Below are 14363 nucleotides of genomic sequence, written 5' to 3'. Positions count from 1 at the left end.
AAATGTTTTCGTCTTCTTATCTGTCCATAAGATTACTGCAAGGTAACTGCGGGACATGTCATTCCTGCAAGGATGGTGAGATTTCCAGAGCACCAATGTCCTTCTTGCAGAAATGCTGTAGGCCCGTATGGCAAGTGCCCAGAGTCAGGGCTGGGGACCCAAAGTCTGTGCCACTGTCACCAAAATTCAACTCTTCCGGGCCAATACAACTCAGAACATATCACTGAACTATCACTTACAAGTAATCACTTAAAGCCACCACAACCTGGTTTCTTCCTTCAGCTTCTCTGGCTCACTGCCTCCTCTCTAAAATCAGGAGATAAATTATGGGATAAAGGTGGCATAGCACACACATTCATCCTTTTTAAAATTTATTTTATTGAGGTGTAGTCCACGTAACATAAAATTCACCCTTTTAAAGTATACAATTTAATGGGTTTTACTATATGCACAACATTCGTTAATTCTTACCAACACTTCTAAAATTACAGAAAAGGGGTAAGCCACCAGGACAGAGAGAATGCGAGAGACGACCTAATGACATTGACCTTGCAGATCTGAGAAAGCTGGCTGCTAAGCTAGCAGTGGGGAAAGCCCTTAGTTGACAGCCATCAAGAAAATGCAGACAGTCCTGCAGTCATATGAAACTGAATTCTGCCAACAACCTGAATAAGCAAAGAAAGGTTCTTCCCAAGGGCCTCCAGAAAGGAACACGGCCCTCCAGACACCTTGACTTTGGACTGACAAGACTCACGTTAGATTTCCAACCCTCAGAACTCTGAGATGATACAACTGTGCTATTTTAAATCACTCCATGGACAGTGTGGAACATAAAATCAAGTAAATTTCCTAGAAAGAAGAACAAACAACAAGAGCTAGGAAACAGGGAAAACATGACAAAGTTAGAGGAGAAAGTTAGAAAACTGATCCCGGTCGTCCAACATCCAAAAAAGAGGTCAAGAAAGAGATGGAGGAAATGAAAGAAATCGTTAGTGAAGTAACTCAAGGAATTTCCCCAAATGGAAGGACATGATTTCCAGATTGAAAGGGCCCACTGAGGGCCCAGAGCACCATACATATTTAGGGAATTCAGAACACTGAAGACAAAGACCCTACAAGTTCCAGAGATGAAAAAAAGGGGTCCCATTCAAAGTAAAAGGAATAAGAATTTTTGACTTTTGAGCAAGGCCAGAGGACAATGGAGCCTTACCGCTAACTGGCTGAAGAAAATTGATTCTCACCTTACTTCCTCCTTGTATTGAAGGAACAGAATGGGAGTGGATAGAAGGAAGTTATAGATGGGTGATGGCAAGGGGTGAGTAGAGGGGTAAATCCTCATCAGTCATAATGGAAGTTGGTAGATAATGCCTAAAACTGAGGAAGTACCAATATGTGCATGTTATTTAAAGATAAGAAAGTAAAAAATAAGAAGATAAGAAGAAAAAAGGAAGGGAGGGAGGGAGAAATAGAGGGGAAAAAAAAGAAAAGAAGACAAAATGATTTTAAAGCAGTTGCCTTCTGAGAAGCAAATACAAGGGCAGGAGGGATGGACCTCTGGAGTGTTTTGTAATGAGTCTTGTTTTCATCTTTAAAATATGTGCATGTGTAACTTGAATAAAATGAAAAAACCTGGAAAGTAAAAATGAACAAAAAATGATCAATTACTAAAATGTAAGTTTAAGTAAATAAATGAAATAGCATGAACACATTGGGTAGACCAGACATTTATTAGGGAGACGTGATTTTGCATTTCCCTTGAATTGCATTGACCTTGAAGTAGCCTGTGGAATGTCTGTACTTGTTCTGGGTAGAATGCTGTCAAGCCTGTCACATTTCCAGAGAGATATAAAGGCCCTAATGATCCTATTTCCAATTTCCCTTTCAGCTCTAAAGATTTTGGTGCTTAGAAGATGGACAAAACATATTTTGGGATGAAAAAGCAAGGCAGATTGCAATCACATTGTTGGAAAAGCATATTTGAGGATTCGATTGTATGCATAGAAAAATATCTGGGAAGACATTGACCAAATGTTACTGATAGTTACTTCTTGATGGCAGATCAAATTATTTGTATTATCCTCTTTTGTATGTTATTGGCATTTTTCTTAACACCAAGCTTGTGAGAAACAACAAAGCTATTTTTGTTAAGGAAAAACATCTGAGGAATCAATGACCAAAATGTTTCTGTTAACTTTCTCTATCCCACAAGAGTTTTAAAACTTCCGGTCTTAGAAATACAAATTTCCAATGTTCAACATCACTAATCATCAGAGAAATGCAAATAAAAACCACAATGAGATATCACCTCACCCCCGTTAGAATGGCTATCATCAACAAGACAAATAGTAACAAATGTTGGAGAGGCTGTGGAGAAAAAGGAACCCTCATACACTGTTGGTGGGAATGCAGACTGGTGCAGCCGTTATGGAAGGCAGTGTGGAGGTTCCTCAAAAAATTACGAATAGAATTACCATATGACCCAGCAATCCCTCTCCTGGGTATCTACCCAAAAAAATCTAAAAACATTTATCTGTAAAGATATGTATGTACTCCAATGTTCATTGCAGCTTTATTTGCGGTGGCCAAGACATGGAAACAACCGAAGTATCTTTCGATAGATGATTGGATAAAGAAGTTGTGTTATAGATACAATGGAATAGTATTCTGCCGTAAAAAAAGATGAAATAGGCCATTTGTGACAACATGGATGGATCTTAAGATTATAATGCTAAGCGAAGTAAGACAGAAAAAGTAGAGAACCATATGATTTCACTGATATGTGGTATATAAAACTGAAAACAACAAAAGAACAAGACAAACAAATGAAGAAATGAAAACTTACAGACACAGACAATAGTTTAGTGGTTTCCAGAGGGTAAGGGAGGAGGCGGTGGTATAGAGAGTAAAGGGGATCCAATATATGGTGATGGAAAGAGATCTGACTCTGGGTGGTGAACACACAATGTGATATATGGATGATGTATTACAGAATTGTACACTTGAAACCTGTGTAACTTCGCTAACAATTGTCACCCCAATAAACTTTAATTTAAAAAAAAGAAAGAAATACTGATTTTCAATCAGCCAGCTTCCCAGTACTTTTTCATTCACGTTTTTTTTTTACGTCTACTGATTGCATTTTTCACAAAACCAAGTTCTTCAGAATCACCTGAGATTTCTGCATGCTCTCCTTTCCCCAAACGCCACTTGTTAAAATGGAGAGGAACAAAAACTAAATTATCACATCAAAAGTTACCCGTATTGTTTAATGGGTACAGTTTCAGCGGGGGAGGATGACAAGTTCTGGAGATGATGGTGGTCATGGTTGGAGAAGAATGCAAATGTGCATAATGCCATGGAACCATACACTTAAAATGGTTAAAATGGTAAATTTTATGTTACCACAATTTTAAAAAAGAATTATTCAACACTTGTCCTTCATATTCACTTCTAATTAATCATTACAAGTCATAGTTGACAGTTTGGGAGGGACTGAAAAAACGCTGAATAGTTTGAGAAGGATGCTGAATGCTGTGGAATCTCTCCACAGCCATGTTTTCTGAAGGCAGCCCTTGATGCGACATAAATTTCAAAGTTTCTATCATAAAATAAATATTTTGTTGTTCTTCCATTAGGGACATGAATTCAAAAGATGTTGAATTCTGAAGAGAGGAACCAGAAAGTAATACGGGTCCCCTGTGCACACTGTTTTGGTCATTATTACAGCTGGATTCCCTGGGAAATAAACTGTGAGGTGGAAATTTGTGCCCAGGAAGTTTACTGGGGAGTGCTCTGGGGACAAACCTGTGGGGCCAGAAGTAAAATAAGCTGAGAAGACCTTTGACACAATCACAACAAAGACCTTGGTCCCGTTCTTCTGGGAAATCTGGAGCTGGGACGTCCCTTCAGAGTTGTCCCAATTTGAGGGATGGGACTCTGCCTTTATACCCTATGTGGACCTGTCCTAGAAAGTAGGCTGCCATCAGGAAATAATCGTAGGCACGGGGCTTTCTCCGCTGAGGGCAATTCTCCAAGAGGAACATGGTAGAGATCCATCAACTGGTAACACTCCCAGGCCTGAAGGAAGGACCTGGGTACCACTTAGCATCCTCTCAACCGTAGTCTATAAACTTCTCAGGCTTTTCTACCTACATTATAAATTATTAATATCAATCAGAATAGAATGAAGAAGTGTCAAGCAATGAAATAAAAACTAAAGCTACCTTCCAATGAAACTGGAGTGTAAGAAAAATGTTCCACTGCCCAAATGATAGGCCCTTGACCCAGAACCTTTCCCAAAGGGACACAAATCTACTCCTAACGGAGTAATAATATACCATAACATCACTAAAATCTTTTTAAAGTAGCTCCAAAGAAACCGTCACTCATGGTGTATTTTAAGCCTAGTTCTCCTTTTCAAGCGAGGGGGTGGGGACAGAGAGAAAGAAGAAGGAGGAGGAGGAGGAGGAGGAGAAGGAGAAGGAGGGGAGAGGGAGAGGGAGGGGGAGGGAGGAGGGGAGGGGGGAGGGGAGGGGAGGGGAGGGGAGGGGGAGGGGAGGGGGAGGAAAGGAAGAAGAAAAAGAAGAAAAGAAAATGGAGGGAGGGAGGGGAGGGAAGGAAGGAAGGAAAGAAGGAAGGAAGGGAGCCATTTCATGAATCCTATCCAGCCTGAGATACACAACAGCCTAAGTTCCCTTCCTCCACAAATGTACCAAAATTAAAATGATGGATCATTGAAGAGAATCTCCCCTTCCTCACTTATCTTCGCTCAGTTTCCTCCCCTGGGAAAATGGCAAAGAAGCAGAGGCTTCTAAAGTAAACCATTGGCTGCAGATATGAAATCACTACCATAGACCTACTTCTTCTGACACAGGAAAGAAAAATGTTCTCTTCAGTCTCCACGAATAAACCATCTGAGGGTTCCCCATTAGTCAAGGGTCTCATGGGTCCCACGTGCTGGCCTGTGGGTGAATTGTCTGAAAAATATTTCCTATGGTTCTCAACCTTTTCTTTTAAGCTTTTAATTCCTCACTGAAAAACAAATCACGCTGTTTTCTCCAATTCATACTTCATTATATTCAACATTGGAATTTGAATGAAGACAAAATTAATGTGAAGGTACATTAATAAATACTCTGACTTCCCCCAAACCTTGGGGCCACAGAATGGCGCCCTGCAAATGAGGACATTAAGACACAAACACGTTAAGCAACATACTCAAAATCCCATACCCCTCCAATGTCAGAGCTGTAACTCACCAGAGATCTCCCTTTCGGTTTAGAGATCTTTCCACTACACCATGACAGCAAAACAGTTCTGAGGGTGCATGAATGCCCTGACACAGCTTCATTCAAGAAAGAAAAAACAAACAGCCCACAAGTGAACATTTCCTAGCTAACCCACCACCAGCCTGGTGCCGTCCCAATGGACAGACCTAGGATCAGAAAACTGGGGGAAGGATGCCCGATCCTCTTTGCCTCAGGGTAGCACAGTAGGATGCCACGCACGTTAGGAATAGGGTTCCAAGACTTGTCTGGAGCAGAGATCCTAATTCTATAAATCACCAAGGCTGGCAATTCTAACTCAGTCTCCAGCTCCGAAACGTGATTATACAGGCACTCGACCCCAGGGAACGACTGACTCACTGCTTAGGGGAGCAATGTTTCCAGCGGTGGAAATCATACAAACAAGAAAGACTGCAAGAAACATTTCACTAACTCTGGCAGAAGTAATTAACACCACTGCCTCTGCCCTGGATGCAGCACCGACCAATCACAGCTCTTTGGCACAAGTGGGAACTGACAATAACATCCTTCTAGATTCCCTGTTGTCCAGTCACGTTACACTTCCTGTTGTACTTGGGTCAAGGAAGCAGGCTCTATAAACAGACTATGCATCGTCTGAAGGAGTTAAGCTACTTGGCTTTCTAAGATGGATCCTTGAAGCCTGTGGGATTTATCTTCTTGCCCTGGTTTGAGCAATTGGAGTTCCTGGTTTCGAAGCACCTTACAGGTAATATGAATTGTGCTTGTTTCTGTCATAGAGGTCATGATATTGGTTCACTGCATCCTCTCCAGAGTTTGAAATGCATCTGCTCAGTCACATCTTGCCAGATGAGCACCGTGATGATACAACGAAAAGTCAAGGAGATCTCTCAATATACTTGGCTATGGAAACAGCTGGACAATCCCCGAGATGTAAGGTTCTGTATTTCAAGCGTTCTCTGGGTTGGTCAACTTATCAACAGTGAGAAAATGACCAAAAGAGGTCCTGGGAGACTGAATATAGAAATGGATGATGGTCAGACCGTGTATGACAATAGAATTGGACCCAGAACTGGTTCAAACAGCCAAAGCACAGCCTCCACCGCGAAAAGCCCAGAACAGTCAGGATTTGGCCGCCGACTGCTGGCTTCCCTACTTGTCATCCCTGCTTCCAGCTCAGGACCAACCAGAGAGTCAAACATGCTGACCATATCACTCTTGTGACTAAAATCTTTCACTTGTGACTACATACGACTTTCAAGGTTTAAACGATACTTTGTAGCACATACTGGAGTTTGACTGCAAGTGACAGAAACCCAACTCGGACCAGTTTAAGAAAAAAAGGGGGTGGCTGGTTCACATAACTGGACATAACAAGAGTGAAGTAGGATTCAGGCACAGTTGGGTCAAGATTAAGCTAATGGAGTTGGGTGGGGTTCAAGGTCAGGAAAGAAGCTAACAGGATCTTCTGACTGGGGCCCTTTGGGCTATTCCAAGTACTGTTGCTACACTGCTTCCCACTCACGACGAGTAACTGGTATCAACGTTTCACGTGCTAGTATATATCTTCCCAGTTCTACGTTCAGTGACTGCATGTTGGTACCTTGCAGTGAGCCATCCTGAGAGTATTTACACCATGGAAATTGGCAAACGCTACAGATCGAAGCTGTTCCCCCACCAGCCCCATGAGAGTCAGTGCTTATCAGCATGCCACAGGCTGTGGTGTAGCTGATAAGCAATGGAGGCAGGTTCCTTCATGATTTCCTTTGTCTGTGAAATGTGGAGAATAATTGTGCCTATATCATGGGAGTGCTTAGAGAATTAAATGAGAGAATCTGTCCAACATGTAGAATACTCTTAGTACTCATTGTAATTTACTTGAATCTAAGATGCTACCAAATTGACGATGCAGCATTTACATCATATGGCCAAGAAAGAAAAAACACTGTTAATTAAATTATGCTTTCTAACCACATTGATTGAAGACCTATCTCAATGCCAGAAATGGAAAAATGTGAAAAAAATTTGTCCATCTTAGTATGAAGTACAGTGGTTTGCTTATAAAATGCTTCACTAATAGATATTATCACCGTGACTCGCCAAAATGTGTGTGCATATGTAGTAAACAATCATTTGTCTCATTCTGCCATTTTAAGTATCAATTTACTAAAAATTTCTGGCAATAAAAATGCTCAGAAATTAGATCCCTTCTACTAATGAACGCGCAGTATATAAGTACAAGAGGAGATTAGAAATATGACTATTTTTTCAAAATAACACCAAACATAAAATTCAATGAGTTTTGAATTTCAAAATAGTAGGGGTGTTTTTTGGTTTTTTTTTGTTATTTTAAAAAACAAAACCATGAAGATTTAAACATACAGGAAACATGAGGGGAGGCCAGACAATAACACTTATCATCATAAACAAGTAAATGCAAAATTAGGAGCACTCTGAAAATTCATCCCCATTTTAGAAAAGCACATAAACTTACGTGGAAAGTGAGGGGAGTACTAAGTGTACGTATTTGACTAATTATGCATGGCCTTGGGAAAGGACGGGGAACGGTAAATTATTACAAAGGAAGGGATCTGGCTCCCGTGTAATTATCTCCAGGCTGCGGGAATGAATTTATATTGTATAAAGAAAAATTCCTGGAAACAAATGAACGCAAGCTACCAAACTTGGAAAGAGAAGAGAAACGACTGTGTTTGTACAAAAGAACTTCAAAGAGAAATATGGTTTATTTTCTTTCTTACACCATTGTAACTAAAAATAAAATATCAGAACCTGCCATACTGATGTGAGTTTACAGTTATCAACCAGAATAGAGCTTTAAGCAGGTGATAAACCATAGTGACGTTCAATAAATCTTTACTCCAACCCCTTTGGAAGTCTGGCTAAGCCCTCAGTGGAAAGCCCCCATGCAGCTTAACAAGATCTGGCTTTTGACCTCAAAATATCTCTCCAGCTCAGCACACAGTTTCCGGACTCCTTTGCCTAAATGTATATTGTCAGCTAACCACAGCTGAGGCCCTGCGAAGGAAAAAGTTTGCAAATCACTTTTCAGGCCATGCGGGGAAGGACAGTCCCAAAGACCAATGTAATGGACATGGTGTGAAATTCTGAACCGGGGACATCTTTAGGCTTTGTCATTTAGACATGCACCATGGGCAATGTGGCCTGTGGCCCTCGGAGTTCTTATCAGCAGAAGGGAATAGTAAACAAGACATATATTCTTAAAAGTGCTTTGTTAGCAGTAAAAGTGCTTTACAAACACAATCAATGGATTATTGTTACTACTATTATTTGTCCTGCAGAGCTGGCAAAGTGGCAGTCACCATATCACTGTGTTGTGAACTGGGGACAGAATTCCATACGACACGATTATTTGACAGTGAAGATACATTCAGATGTCTTTTTAAATCTAACAAGTGTTTCAAGATAGACATTTCACTTCATTTTCTCTTATAAAGTCTAAAGGAATGCTAGAAAACCTACAAGCTTTTAATTCAGACAGACAGGATTTGAATCTGGATGTAATACCTTACTAGCTGTGTGATGGTGGGCAGGTTACTTAACTTCTCTGAGTTTAGAAAGCCACCTCCCACACTTGTGGTAGGCATTCCATTATGTAAACTGCCCAGCTCAATAAATTCTAGCTTCTTCCCTCTGCTCTTAAATCCGTATATTTTTCCTTATGTGTTGCAGGGAGCTTTGGAAGAGCTCCATGGGGGTGAGGGGTGGTGCTTTACAGATTGATAACAGCACTTATCCCACTCTCTCTTCATAGTATCTGGGACTATGTTAAGTCTTTACAGAACTTTATTTAGTCCTTACACAACCTTGCAAGGAAGGTTTAATGTACTGGGTCAGCTTCCTATCGCTTCTGTAACAACCACGGGCTTCTGTTGCGTACAGCAACAGAAATTTATTCTTACAGTTCTGGACACCAGAAGTCTGAAATGGGTCAGCAGGGCTGCACTCCTTCTGCACCCTCTAGGGGAGGTCCATTTCCTTGTCTTTTCCAGCTTCTAGAGAGCGCTCACCTGCCTTGGCTTGTGGCCCCTGCATCACGGTAGCCTCTGCTTCCATTGTCACATCTCCTCTCACCTTCCTGCCTCCCTTTTTCCTGCAGAAGGACCTTAGCAATTACACTGGACACACCTGGATAAGCCAGGCTAGTCTCTGCACTTCAAAATCCTGAGTCACAGCTGCAAAGTCCAGGCAAGGTAACATATTCACGGACTACGGGGTTAGGACATGGACATCTCCGAGGAGACATCGCTCTGTCCTCCACACGTGTCTGTTTAACAAATGAGGGGGTCAGGCTTCTCAGGTCATGAATCAGAACCTCAGTTCTGAGTCCCCACGGCGACCTCCACCCTTAGCTGTGCACCTGGAAGCAACACTGTCACTCGGTAAGAACAGATGTGTTCCATTTGGGGTGTGGTTATTACACTGATTGTGGTGACAGCATTTGATAAGTAAGGATCAGGCATGCATTTACTTCCTGCCTTGGTTTGAGACCAAGCAGTGTCCCTCCTATCCAACTGATCAGCTTTGAGAAAAATTTAGTAACCGGCTGGCATCAGACCAGTCATTACAGAGAATTAAACAAAGGCCCAATTCATTGTCCCTGAGGGACTTTCCAAGACAAGAACTATAAAAGTACAAAAGTATACATGTAAGACTGAAAACCAGTGGGGACTGTTAGACCCACTGGAAAGAACAGTTAGCACCTTCATTAATTTGGAATTCTTTTGTGGGTCTTTTGTAATGGAGTTGGTAACTTACTCCAGTTACTGTACCTTATTTACCATCACTTCATGAAAATATTGAGGTTGAACCCTTGCCTTAAATTTTTAAAGTCTGGAGGTGAAGCCTATTTGTAGGAATTCAAGCAGTAATAGCTGCTACCGATGTGACTTCTGCTCAAGCAAATAGCTCCAAGGTTTCCTCACAGAAACCGGTGAGAACACTTCACTACCATTGGAGTTTAGAGGGACGCAGAAGCAAGCTGCCCCCCCACCCCACCCCAGTCAAGAGTTTGCTAGGTCCTTTACACATTCCCTCTTTTCAGCATTTGCTTTTGCCAAATTTTAAAGCAGCTTTCTTGCTGGTAAAGATGTTGATGCTATTGGGGACCCTGGATGGCTCAGTTGGTTAGAGCACACGAGCCCTTAACAACAAGGTTACTGGTTCAATTTCCACATGGGATGGTGGGCTGCACCTCCGGAAAACGGCGATGGGACTTAGAGCTGAGCTGCGTTCTCTACAACTAGATTGAAAGACAACAACTTGGAGCTGATGGGCCCTGGAGAAACACACTGTCCCTCAATAAAAAATAATTTTTTTTAAATGTTGATGCTATTTATTTACATCCTGGGGGGAGGAAACCTGGAGGGAAAAGGAAGAATACACAGGGATTTGTGGTCTCGGCAGCTGTGGGATCTCAGAAAAAGGAAATAATCGGAGGAGAGAAAGGAAGAGGAGAGAGCAAGGGAAGAAGGAAATGAGAAGGGACCGATGGGTGGACGGGAGCAGGACAGCAAACCCGCCAGTTTCTGTAAGTGAGAACAAAGGGATCACAATTTCCATCCTCTTTCTAGCCTTTTTTTTTTTCTTAAGGAGCTAGAATGAGACCCTTTCAGGTAATTAGGTCCTAGGGCTGTTGTCCCAGACACAGGACACCTATGTCACTGCTGAGGCAAGATGACTGGCTTCTCTCATGACGGACTCTGGCTCTTAAAGTCAGGATGAGAATATTTTCGGAGGGAGGGAGGGAAGGACAGAAAGGAGGGACAGAGAGGAGGAGGAAGAGAGGACGAGAGGGAATAAAGCGCCTGCTGGTCAGCGGCTGAGCTGGCTGAGTGGCCTTTGACCTTTGGAGAACAACTCCAGTCAGAGCTTCTGTGCCGTTTTCTGGAACGCTCAGGTTGCACACAAAATGCTAAAGTGCATGGACTACATGCGTATGTGGATGAAAATGGGCCTTTGACCTGCAGCTCTGGAAACATGCATCACTCAAGGAAACAGGAAGCTGGATCTCTCAAACCAGGGATAGAAACTGAGCGCTGGGAGCCCCATGGGCTCCTGTCGAAGTCAGTGGGTTGCCCCCATTTTTGCCGGCAGTACCATTTTGGGGGATTTGGGAAAACACCACATCTCAGAGGTGAGAGGGGTCAGGGAAAGCCATGCGTGGAAAAGAGAACATACTCATCCGGTGTGCCGTACAAATCATGAGGCCATTATTTGCTTATCCAGCCAAATATAAAGCTTCACTCTCTTTCTCTCTCCATAGCTTTCCTTCTCCAGTTTGTCTGTGTTTATGGCTTTGAAAATAATGAATGTCCTAATTCCAGTGCCAACACAATGCTCCTGTTTCTATACGCCCCACACTGCAGTTCTAGATTCATAATTCCGTGAAGGTATTTATGTCTGGCAAAATTTTTGCTTAGCTCGCCATCTAATTCAACAGTAATATATTATCTACTGAAAAATAGAGACGTGATACAACAAACAGCTTGACTCTGGAGGATTACCTCATGTATCGTGCCAGATCTTAAAGGTCTGTCTTTCCATTCTTCAGTCTTCCCTCCATATGACGAAGATAAACGCTTCCACAGGCATTAGCTAATGGCCCACTGGTTTCAACGAATTTCCTCTGAGAAGATTTATCTCTCTTTGCGTCTATGGCAGCACACTTACGGGTTTACGAAGCAGTCTCCCCTCACTCACCATAAACACAATGAGTGAAGAACAAAACGCTATTTTTCACACATGCGTCCCTGCCAACACATGAAATATTTGTTAAGTATTCCATGAAGATTTCATACGCTATGGAAATTTAATGATCAACACAAATCTTGCAGGAGAAACTGTCTTTAAAAACGTTTTTTCTGGGCGGCTGGCGGCCGGGTGGCTCCGGTGGTTGGAGCCCTGTGCTCACAACACCAAGGTCGCCAGTTCGATCCCCACATAGGCCAGTGAGCTGCGCCCTCCACAACTAGGCTGAGAACAACGGCTTGACTCAGAGTTGGGAGGCCAGGGAAGGGGAACAATAAAGAAATAAAAACATTTTTTCTACTCTGTTTGGCTTTTGGTCAGGAGTGCCATCTTTTAAATCTGAGTATTGCCCTAGTCCTCTGAGCTGATGAAGGAATGAGCAGACTGGCAGAGGAATCCACCATGGGCCGATGGGGCCATTTGGGATTTGCCTCCCTTGTGACAGAGAAAGAAACTTCGATGTCAGTCCTCCATGCATCGTGCCTCCTCAGGAGGGTTTCTAGAAGTCAACTTGTAAGCTAACCACCCCTTGTCTACAATGAGCCAGACCCAATTGTCCCTAAGTTCGTTGATGGACTCCTCATAGCAATTCCCTGAGGTGAATCATATCCCAATTTTCCTTTTAATTGATGCATTCGGGTCTCACCAGTCTTTGGTGATAAATAAGGTCATAATTGTAAAGTCTCCCGCTGTGACACTCTGCACACCCTCTGACTAGGAACAAGACATGTCATCGCATTGTCCCCAGTATGTGATGAGCGTGTTGGCCCTGGGCCAGCCCCGGCTCTTCCACCCCAGCTGCCCTGTGAAGTCCCAAACCAGGCCTCTGAGGCTGCCACCCGTGAGCCTGGGCCTGGGAGGAGTCTGAACAGGAGGAGAAGGGAAGAGGGATGGAGAGGGACGAAGAAAAGGCACGTGCAGGGGACAAGCTGTGTGCTTTCCTCACATCACCCGTTTGTCACACAACAACACCATAAGTCCTGTAATTACCCCCATTTTACGGGGTGAAGGAAGAAAGGGGGCCTCTGAGGGGCTGAGGACCAGGACCAGCTGGCAACCGGCAAGCACCAGTCACACATGTAGGGGTGTCGCCCCCCCCAGGCCCTGTAACTGCTGGGCTAGTGTTAGCATTACCCCACTGCTGATCGGTTACACCCGTAGATTTATTCCCAAATACCTGCTCTTAAAAATGGGTGTTCTGTTTAATTCTGCCGCGGAACAGTGAAAGTCCACACCAACCCCTTCGACACGATTGCCTTGGTCTGCTAAGTGGTCACAACGGAATATCACAGACTGAGTGGCTTAAATGACAGACACTTATTTCTCATAGTTATGGGGTCTGGGAGTCTAGGTTATGGTGCTGCCCCATTGGATTCCTTGCGAGGACCCACTTCCTGGTTCATGGATGGCCATCTTCTCACTGTGTCCTCCGATGGCACAGAGCAAGAGAGAGATCTGTGTCTCTTCTTGTAAGGACACTAATTCTATCATGAGGGTTTCACCCTCGTGACCTACTTGTCCCCCAAAGCCCCCACTTCCAAACATCGTCACACTGCAACTTAGGGCTTCAACATATGAATTTTGAGAGGACACATCCCGTCCAGGATGACGATGAATATAGAAAACTATTTACCAAGAGAAGTGTGGGTCCTTCTTGCACATCAGAACTATTTTGTCCTATATAGTCTTATATAGGGGTCTGTTTTCAAAGACCTTAACTACTGCAGAAGTGAATTCGTTGCAAGGTGATCCCATGTTCTGCTTCCTCAGTACTGCCTGTTATCCTTAGTGGAAATTAATAACACCCCCTTTTACTCTCAAAAGTGTCCTGGTCTGGATAACAAATTATATGAACAGCCTTCTGCCGATCACCTATATTTCCAAAATATATTGGTAGATTGGATAGTTTTGATAACTTTGAAGGCGGGTGATTGGCATATGGGGATTTATTTAATTTACATAATAAAAGTCATAAATATACATCTTTACAGTACAGTGTTTTTATACGGTTTCAACAAATTTACTTTTAAGTTCAAGCATCTGTCTCTCTTTCAAATATAAAAATATCATTAATGGGCAGAAACTTAACAGTTCTTTTTTTTCATGTACACAATTGCGTTCTTGAGGAGTTATTGTAACTGAAAAGCATGCAGGTTGAACTATTATCATGGAAAGGTTTTTGAATGAATTAGGAGGATTTGTCACATTAAAAGACTCGAGGGAATCCTATCACCCAGAGAAGAATCTCTTTGTAAAGAGATCATTAATGTCCTCATTTTCCTTCTGTGCAAGCGTGCATATTTTATATAG

The sequence above is a fragment of the Rhinolophus sinicus genome, linkage group LG14 (assembly GCF_036562045.2).
Source record: "Rhinolophus sinicus isolate RSC01 linkage group LG14, ASM3656204v1, whole genome shotgun sequence".
Lineage (NCBI taxonomy): Eukaryota > Metazoa > Chordata > Mammalia > Chiroptera > Rhinolophidae > Rhinolophus > Rhinolophus sinicus.
Note: the sequence above shows the minus strand (reverse complement) of the source record.